General features: G+C 40.3%; 1 long non-coding RNA gene across 1 annotated transcript; it reads right to left on the bottom strand.

The window, feature by feature from the left end:
- Nucleotides 1-305: 305 nt before the first annotated feature.
- On the bottom strand, nucleotides 306-9200 carry LOC122457655. Its single transcript, XR_006277308.1, has 3 exons — nucleotides 9188-9200; nucleotides 4995-5000; nucleotides 306-547 (listed from the first exon to the last, which is right to left on the bottom strand). It is a non-coding gene; the product is annotated as an uncharacterized LOC122457655 (long non-coding RNA).
- Between the last annotated feature and the right edge of the window lie 1146 nt (nucleotides 9201-10346).

Here is a 10346-nt window from a genome sequence, read left to right as displayed (position 1 = left end):
TTGTGAGTCATACCAGACATCATGACAGATATGTTACACAACACATTCTGATTTTGTTGAATCAGTTGTCTGAAAAATTCGGACTACATCTATTACATGCCTTTAAAAACCTTGTCTGCAGCTCTTTCAGACTCAGGCCTTACAGAGTGGGCTTTTCTGTCGACGCTGTAGGAAAACAACTAGCGGTATTCTCTTGATGAACTGCTTCATATTATAGTACAGCATAATCTTGGACAGCACTGCAACACTGTGACCCTAACCTTTAGTATGCACAGACAAGACTGGATATTCTTTCTCAAAGTTGTATCTCAGTTGAACTCTGTTTTTTCTGCTTGTACTGAGTATCCAACGGAAAACACACTAAACATTCTTTTCCTCTTATTTTTTTCCTGAAATAAGTGCATTTCCAAGTATAGATCTAAATACAAATCAAATGAAAATTAAATATTAGCCATTGTATATATTCAAGCATAATCTTTCTCCATGGCTTAAAACCAGTGGGACAGATTTGTCCTTTCATTATAATAGCAAAAATTGCAGTAACCTACTCAGTATATATCTACATTTGTTCAGACGAGAGTCTGACCCTATGTTTAAAAGTAAATTCTTGCTAAAACCTACCGTCATTGAGGTCTTCTAATGGTCATTAACTTTCACATAGGTAACACTGGGAGAGTTTCTGGATGGCACAGTAAAGAAGGAATTAGGTGGAATGATGGAGTGGGAGAACAACATCAGAAAAGACATCCTGAAGTAGGATCTGAACAAAAAGAAAAGGGGCTGAAGGTGATGGCTAGTGGCGTTCTTTTATTTTCTTTGTTGGGCCTATCCTGAAGTAAGTGACTTCTGGGTACTCTTCTGGCTCTGTCAATCTGTTTCTTCACTTCAGCAGGTGGATATTGTACTTGTAAGAATGATTGATAGAGATCTAGTAGGTGTTTGTCTCTGTCTGAGGGGTTGAAGGAAATGCGGTTGTATTGTAGAGCTTGGCTGTAGACAATGGATCGTGTGATGTCTGGGTGAAAGCTGGAGGCATGTAGGTTAGAATAGCGGTCAGTAGGTTTCCGGTATAGGGTGGTGTTTTTGTGACCATCACTTATTAGCACCGTAATTGACAGACTGACAGATTGACAGAGCCAGAAGAGTACCCAGAAGTCACCTACTACAGGACAGGCCCACAAAGTAAATAACAGAACGCCACTAGCCATCACCTTCAGACCCCAACTAAAACCTCTCCAATGCATCATCAAGAATCTACAAACTATCCTGAAGGACGACCCATCACTCTCACAGATCTTGGGAGACAGGCCAGTCCTTGCTTACAGACAGCCCCCCAACCTGAAGCAAATACTCATCAGCAACCACAACTACACAACAGAACCACCAACCCAGGAACCTATCCTTGCAACAAAGCCCGTTGCCAACTGTGTCCACATATCTATTCAGAGGACACCATCATAGGGCCTAATCACATCAGCCACACTATCAGAGGCTTATTTCACCTGCGCATCTACCAATGTGATATATGCCATCATGTGCCAGCAATCCCCTCTGCCATGTACATTGGTCAAACTGGACAATCTCTACGTAAAAGAATAAATGGACACAAATCAGACGTCAAGAATTATAACATTCAAAAACTAGTCGGAAAACAATTCAGTCTCTCTGATCACTCGATTACAGACCTAAGAGTGGCTATTCTTCAACAAAAAAACTTCAAAAACAGACTCCAACGAGAGACTGCTGAATTGGAATTAATTTGCAAATTGAATACAATTAACTTAGGCTTGAATAGAGACTGGAAGTGGATGGGTCATTACACAAAATAAAACTATTTCCCCATGTTATTCCCCCCTGCCTCTCCCCTCCCCCCACTGTTCCTCAGACGTTCTTGTCAACTGCTGGAAATGGCCCATCTTGGGTATCACTACAAAAGGTTTTCTTTCTCCACCCCCCCACCCGTTCTCCTGCTGGTAATAGCTCATCTTAAGTGATCACTCTTCTTACATTGCCTATGGTAACACCCATTGTTTCATGTTCTCTGTATATATAAATCTCCCTGCTGCATTTTCCACTGAATGTATCCGATGAAGTGAACTGTGGCTCACGAAAGCTTATGTTCAAATAAATTTGTTAATGTGTCACAAGTACTCCTTTTCTTTTTGCAAATACAGACTAACACAGCTGCTACTCTGAAAAAAAGATCTGAACAGTCATTTAGGTAAAATCTAACACTTCCTTTATTGATTCTGCTCTTCCCCCCCCATTTGGATAAATAGAACCAGAATACACACCAACCAAAATACAATCCAGAAGTTATCAGAGCATTACATTTGAATAACCAATTCTGAGAGAGTGAGGAGGGCTTTAAACTAGGTTCTATGGGGGATTGAGACCTAAGCCCTGAGGTAAGTGGGGAAGTGGAATACTGGGAGGAAACACAAGGTAGAGGGTGCAACGGGGAAGGCCTCCTGATTTATACCGACAAAGTAGGACAATCAGCTAATTATCTTAGGTGCTTGTACATGAATGCAAGAAGCATTGGAAGTCCTGGCACAGTCAAGGAACTATGATGTGATTGGAATAACAGAGACTTGATGGAGTAACTCAAATGACTGGAGCATTGTCATGGATGGGAATAAACTGTTCAGGAAGGACAGACAGGGGAGGAAAGTTAGAGAATTTTTACTGTATGTAAGAGAGTAGTATGATTGCTCAGAGCTCCAGTATGAAACTGGAGAAAAGCCTGTTGAGAGTCTTTGGGTTAAGTTTAGAGGCGAGAGCAACAAGGGTGATGTCATAGTGGGTGTCTGCAATAGACCACCAGACGAGGAGGATGAGGTAGATGAAGCTTTCTTCGGACAACTAACTGAAGTTTCCAGTCACAGGCCTTGGTTCTCATGGGGGACTTCAATCTCTCTGACATCTCCTGGGAGAGCAATACAGCTATACACAGACAATCCAGGAAGTTTTTGGACAGTGTTGGGGACAACTTCCTGGTACAAGTGCAGGAGGAACCAACTAGGGGTCATGCTCCTCTTGACCTGCTGCTCACAAACAGGGAAGAATTGGTAGGGGAAGTAGAAATAGGTCGCAACCTAGGCAGCAGTGACCATGAGATGGTCGAGTCCAGGATCCTGACAAAAGGAAAAAGGGAGAGCAGCAGAATATGGACACTGGACTTCAGAAAAGCAGAGTTTGACTCCCTCAGGGAACTGATGGGCAGGATCCCCGGGAGGCTAATATGAGTTGGAAAGGAGTCCAGTTGAGCTGGCTGTATTTTAAAGAAGCCTTATTGAGGGCGTAAGAATAAACAATCCCAATGTGCAGAAAGAATAGCAAATATGGCAGGCAACCATCTTGGCTTAACAGCAAAGTCTTTGTTGAGCTTAAACACAAAAAGGAAGCTTATAAGATGTGGAAACTTGGTCAGATGACTAGGGAGGAGTATAAAAATACAGCTCAAGCATGCCAGGGTGTAGTCAGGAAGGCCAAAGCACAATTAGAGTTGCAGCTCACAAGGGATGTGGAGGGTAACAGGAAGGGTTTCTATGGGTATATTAGCAACAAGAAGAAGGTCAGGGAAAGTGTGGGACTCTTACTGAATGAAACCTAGAGACAGATGATGTGAAAAAAACTGAAGTACTCAATGCTTTTTTCATCTCGGTCTTTGCAGACAAGGTCAGCTCCCAGACTGCTGCAGCACAGTGTGGGGAGGAGTGAGCAGCCCTCAGTGGTGAAAGAACAGGTTAAGGACTATTTAGAAAAGCTGGACATGCACAAGACCATGGGTCCAGATCTAATGCATCCGAGGATGCTGAGGGAGTTGGCTGATGTGATTACAGAGCCATTGGCCATTATCTTTGAAAACTCATGGTGATTGGGGAGGTCTCAGACAATTTGAAAAAGGAAAACATAGTGCCCATCTTTAAAAAGGGAAGAAGGAGAATCCGGGGAACTACAGACGAGTCAGCATCACCTCAGTCCCCAGAGAATTCATGGAGCAAGTCCTCAAGGAATCCATTTTGAAGCACTTGGAGGAGAGGAAGGTGATCAGGAACAGTTAGCATGTTTTCACCAAGGGCAAATCATGCCTGACCAACCTGATTGCCTTCTATGATGATATAACTGGCTCTGTGGATATGGGGAAAGAGGTGGCCATGACATATCTTGACTTTAGCAAAGTTTTTGATATGGTATCCCACAGTATTCTTGCCAGCAAGTTAAAGAAGTATGGATTGGATGAATGGATTATAAAGGGTATAGAAAGCTAGCTAGATCATTGGGCTCAATGGGTAGTGATCGACAGCTTGATGTCTAGTTGGCAGCTGGTATCAAGCGGAGTGCCCCAGGGGGTCTGTCCTGGGGCCGGTTTTGTTCAACATCTTCATTAATGATCTGCATGATGGGATGGACTTCACCCTCAGCAAGTTCAAGGGTGACACTAAGCTGAAGGGAAAGGTAGATATGCTGGAGGGTAGGGATACCGTCCAAAGTGACCTAGACAAATTGTAGGATTGGGCTAAAAAAAATCTGACACGGTTCAACAAGGACAAGTGCAGAGTCCTGCACTTACGATGGAAGAATCCCATGCACTGCTACAGGCTAGGAACCAACTGGCTAAGTGGCACTTTCAGAGAAAAGGACCTAGGGATTACAGTGGATGAGAAGCTGGATATGAGTCAACAGTATGCCCTTGTTGCCAAAAAGGCTAATGGAATATTGGGCTCCATTAGAAGGAGCATTGCCAGCAGATAGAGGGAAGTATTCCCTTCTATTTGGCACTGGTGAGGCCACATCTGGAGTATTGTGTCCAGTTTGGGGCTCTCCATGACAGAAAGGATGTGGACAAATTGGAGACAGTCCAGCGGAGGGCGACGGAAATGATTAGGGGACTGGGGCACATGACTTATGAGGAGAGGCTGAGGGGACTGGGCTTATTTAGACTGCAGAAGAGAAGAGTGTGTGTATGGGGGGGCGGAATTTAACAGCACCTTCAACTACCTGAAGGGGGGTTCCAAAGAGGATGGAGGTTGGCTGTTCTCAGTGATGGCACATGACAGAACAAGGAGCTATGGTTTCAAGTTGCAGTGAGGGAGGTCTAAGTTTGATACTAGGAAAAACTATTTCACTAGGAGTGTGGTGAAGCATTGGAATAGGTTACTTAGGAAGGTGGCGGAAACTCCATCATTAGAGGTTTTTAAGGTCAGGCTTGACAAATCCCTTGCTGGGATGATTTAGTTTGGCTTGGTCTTGCTTTTAGCAGAGAGTTGGACTAGATGACCTCCTGAGGTATCTTCCAGCTCTATTGTTCTATGATTCTATGAGACAGTATTAGGAGTGGTTGCCTTAATAAGCTAACCTGCCTTTATCATTACTGGCCCTTAATGACACTACCTGTTTCCCAGGTATAGGTATTTGGGCTATAATCACCAAATATATAAACTAAACCCTGAGGGAAGAAGGAGAAGAAAGTGACCACACAGTTCCCAAGTACCATCTTCAGATACTTTAGTTTGAGGTGGGGAGACAGCCCTCCAAATCCCAACAGGTTTGCAAAGGAGAACAAAATCCCTTATTGAAAATTTTATTTTCAGTTATTTCTTCCTAGCGACTATTTATAGTTCTCTATTACTAATATTTCTGGGGGTCTGGGAATAGGGCATCAGTGTTTAGAAGTTATCCTTCAGATTCAGTGAACATCAAGAGATTATGAAATCCAGACAACATAATATTTATTTTTAACAAATTTTACCTCAATAGAATTGTGCAGGGATCCATTTGGTCTAATATATATATTTTTCCAAACTTTTTAAACATCCTAATATTAGTTACCTTTCAAAATATCTTTTCTCTGCTCTGATAAATCTTAGAAAACAGGTAAAGCTTTGCTAAAAGTAATTGAGTAGGTCTGATGATGATTGATATTTATATGAATATAATGCAGGAGGCTCTCTTAGTTTGCAATAAACATATTTTCATGCTATTTAGCCATTGGGTCACACAATGAGACTAGGTTTGTATTACTTCAGTGATATAAAGCTGATCTATAGACAGTGGATCCAGATTCACCTTGTTTAGGGGAAATCTTTGGTAGTGCAGATCCTTTATAGTAGCTGCCTGATCTCCCCAACCCAAGCATCTAGCACAAAGGCTATGACAGAACCAAAAGGTTATGTCTGGGATATATCAATCCACAGCTGTTTTCATGAGTCTTTCAGGCCATTGGCAACTGCAGTAAATTAGAGTACCCTCAGGTTGCTCTAATTTATGCCAGGGGTTGGATTAGTATGTGGTCACCCTAGAACTGGGTGTTCATAAATGAAATCTCTCCCCACCCCAGTGCAGAGTACTTCTCAACCACAACTAAGAATCCAGTCCTTGTGCCAATGATACTAAAACCAGTGAATCAATGATTTCAACATTATGGTCACAAGGTAAGACCCAAGATAAACTGAGCATGAAATTAATTCAGCACATTAATGTCACATGTTGCAATATGCAGCAAACAATATGGCTTTGAATCCTCCTGTTTCAGCAATATCTCCCCAAATCATATATAGTTCCTTTAATTTGCAATATTTCTTATTATAAAGATGTTTCCTGTGTACTTGGGAGCTCTGTCCTTGACTTTGCCGCTACAGTTTTCCTTTCTCAGTTCTCTAAGAAATGTTCCAAAACCAAATTTGCTAATAAGTGTTTGCCAAGTCTGAACTTAATCATGAAACCATTTCCCATACCATCTGCAGCAAGATGGCATTCTGATATTTTGAAAAGTTACACAAGATGTTTTATGGTGATAGTATTCTAATATATACACATGCTGTTCAGGGTTATTCAATATATGGCCAAACAACTTCTTCATAAAAAGAGATATAATTGAATAAACAAGTATTTTTAGCTACGGCAGCAGAAATGCTTCTTACTTTCAGGTGGTAGAGATACTTTTTGAGGTAAGTTTAATGTAATGACTAAAATAACATTTGCTGTACATGTACATTTTTTCTAATGGTGAAATACCTTCTTAATGCTGCTATTGATAAATAAAATTATGATGTTGTCATGTGGATTTATAATAAAAGTCATAGACAGGACGTGGGCAATAAATAATAAATCACAGCAGCACCATGGTGTGAGGCTGACAGCCTGAGCCCCATGACCCTGGGCTAAAGTCATGGTGGTCACCTAATATCATGAATTCCATGACTTCTGCGAGCGACTCATAGCCTTATTGATTGTAAATAGACCTCCACTTCAGAGAGGAGAATAGGTTTTGTGTTGTCAGTCCTGTAAAACACTGAGGAGTTCTACTCTTTGGACCATATGTTCACTTCAAATACACCAGTGACAATGAGGCACCAGGGTGTGGGCAGTCAGGTCTAATGATTAGAATCAGTAGCCTAGAACCAGAGCCACGAATCAAACCAAGGGTGGGGTGTAGGCACAAGGATGTGCAGAGAGGCAAGTAGGCAGGAACCAGGAACAGACAGGAATCTGGGATAAGGATGGGAAGAACAGGCTGGGAGGCAGGACTCAGGAGGCTGGCAAATAGGCCACATACACCTAGTCACTCAGACAACTTCCTGTGGTTTTTCAATTTAAGTAGGGTGTCCCAGCCAATAGGTGGAGCTGGACTCCCCCCCAATCAGGAGCTTTGTGAGTGGAGTTCTTTGTGAGTACAACTTTTAATCCCCTTTTCAGGGGATCTCAGTGAGCTGCTGTGTGGGAGCTGCACTCTGGGTTTGAGGCCTGTGATCCCTCCTGTGTAATTCCATAAAGATGAATGGAGTTATGGCACTGTAAATGAAGTCAGCCTTACTTATACTTTGTATAAGGAGAATGGAAAGTGCAGTGTGGAAATGCAGAGATATGGCTGGAGGCTTAGTTATAACAAAAAGACAGTAATAAAACAAGACCCTGGAAACGTTTTGTAATTCATACTGACACTACAAACAAAGAGCTAAATACTGACCTTGATCAGAATGATCAAGTCTCATTGACAACTATAAGCATTCTGTTGTGGACTCAGAGTGGCATATGTCCCTCAGTATATTTATATTTTTACTATATAGTACACTGAGCTTAAAAATCCATATAATTTATAATACTGTGGTCGGGGAATTGCAGATGAATGATGACTGGTCAGATTCAACAGTGATGAGATCCATACTATTTATATAGACACATGGGCTTACCTTACCTGAGGAAAATATACTAGAACAAGTCACAATTGAAAACAAATTAGATGATGTTATCATAACTCTTCTATTTGAGCACACCGTGAAACCACCAGACTGCTTTCAGCGAATTTGACAGTCTCAGCTAGTGATGGACTAGTTGTTGGGAATTGAGTCCAGTTGGCTAAGCATCCAAGTATTCCACTCCATGCACCAGTCCTCCGTGAAATAAATCTACAAGATTCAATTCTCAAAATTCATCATAAACCAAGCCTTGCAAAGTTGAACAATTCTATTAATTGTACATTCTTAGTTTTATCATTTTCATGTTAACTTTATCTCCAAGTCTGATTAGAATGATACTTCCACCTAATTTACATTTGTTCCATTTAATTATTATACTTTACAATAGAACTATTAGCAAGTTCTGACAATCATGTAATTTCTATTGATATGCATATTAGCTTCAAGTTGTTTAGGAAGCACTTCCACAAGATGTCTAAGTAAGGATATTTGGTGTATTTTTCTCAAATCTTTAACTCAAAGTTTCTATTTTTATGTTTCCATCTCTAGGCTTGATGAATCATTCCTTTATATTGCATCATGCTTCATTAAACCATGTCATATCATATTAATGATGCACTGCAATGCAATGTAACATGACACAGAATTTTGTTACAAACTGTTATAAGAAAAGGCAGAAAACATTTAGTACTTATAAGATAGCAGGTCTAAAATATACACTGTCCCTATGTGTCTGAACCAACCAGTAAGCAAAATGATATGTTATCAAAACCCGGATAATTTCCTCAGTAATAGTTGTTGGAACAGGAAATATGCAAGACTGATATGCTGTTGTCTTGCTAAATAGAATGTGAAATCTATTCTGGTAATCTGAAAGAAATTAGATTCAATGTTTACCATTTGAACAAACTAACCAAATACACTTGTCTACACTTGAAATGTTACAATGGCACAGCTGTAGCTCTTTACTTGCACCACTGTAACACTTCAGTGTAGACACTCACTACAGAAACGGGAGAAGTTTTCCCATAGGCATCACAAGAGGCAGTAGTTAGGTTGACAGAAGAATTTTTGTTTTCAACTAGCGCTGTCTACACTGGGGGTTAGGTCGACTTAACTGCCTTGCTCAGGGTTGTGGATTTTTCACACCCCCTGAGTAACATAGCTGGATCGACTTGACTTTTGAGTGCAGACCTGCCCTTGTATCAGGTTTAGAAAATAGAAAGTGGAATTGGAAAAAATTAAGAACATATCAATAAGAACCAGAAATTTGATGAACATGAGATTATGAATGGAGGTGATACTTTGCATTTTCACTTGCTATTCTATGAAAAATCCATAAATTCAGAGGTGCAAAATTATTCAAAGCAAAGTTGGGGAACAAATTCACCACTTTGGAAGAGCTCTACCAGTAAAGTGCAAACTCCACTAAAAAGGAGCAAACACAAATCAATTGAAAAGAAAAGAAAGTATCTTCTACAAAACAAATTGTGTCATGTATAATAATTCATTAAAACACACCATGCTGAAGAAACTTAAACAGTGCATGAGAGACACAAATATTTAGGATAAACACTTGTCTAACAATTGGAAGTGCCAGATCAAAAGTAGTAAAAATAAACCTATTTCAACAACAAAAATATCAGATTTACTATTATAAAATGATATGTTCCTGTAATAGTGAAGTAAGAAACAAATGTAAAAGTGAACCAATTGAAAAAAAGTTGTGTAGTTTCTTTGAGTTGCACATACTGTAAAAATATTTGGTGACATAACAGGTATTCATTGTTAATGTACTTGATATCCCACTTTCTGTATGAGCACTTTACACAAAAACTCCAGTTTGATGATAACTTTTTAATTATTGTCTCTTTGGATCTATGTGAGTTGAAAACTCATTAAATTGGAAAACAGAGAACACTAGCCTGAGGGTTTTGACTGAGGTGATGAGGCTGTGAATTGAGGAATACACACTGTACAAAAATATCTTTAAATGGTGTTGTACTTATAAGGTAAGCAGCCTTCTTGGTTCAAATGTTAAATTTTGGCTTATGGTATGCAGCAGATAATTCCTTAGACAGCCAAGTGTGCCACAAACTACCAAACAAGGAGCTCAGGCCAGGTCTACGCTAAAAAGTTAGGTTG

The sequence above is a fragment of the Dermochelys coriacea genome, chromosome 1, assembly GCF_009764565.3.
Source record: "Dermochelys coriacea isolate rDerCor1 chromosome 1, rDerCor1.pri.v4, whole genome shotgun sequence".
NCBI lineage: Eukaryota > Metazoa > Chordata > Testudines > Dermochelyidae > Dermochelys > Dermochelys coriacea.
The sequence above is the reverse complement of the archived record's forward strand: the minus strand, read 5'-3'. Positions and strand labels throughout refer to the sequence as shown.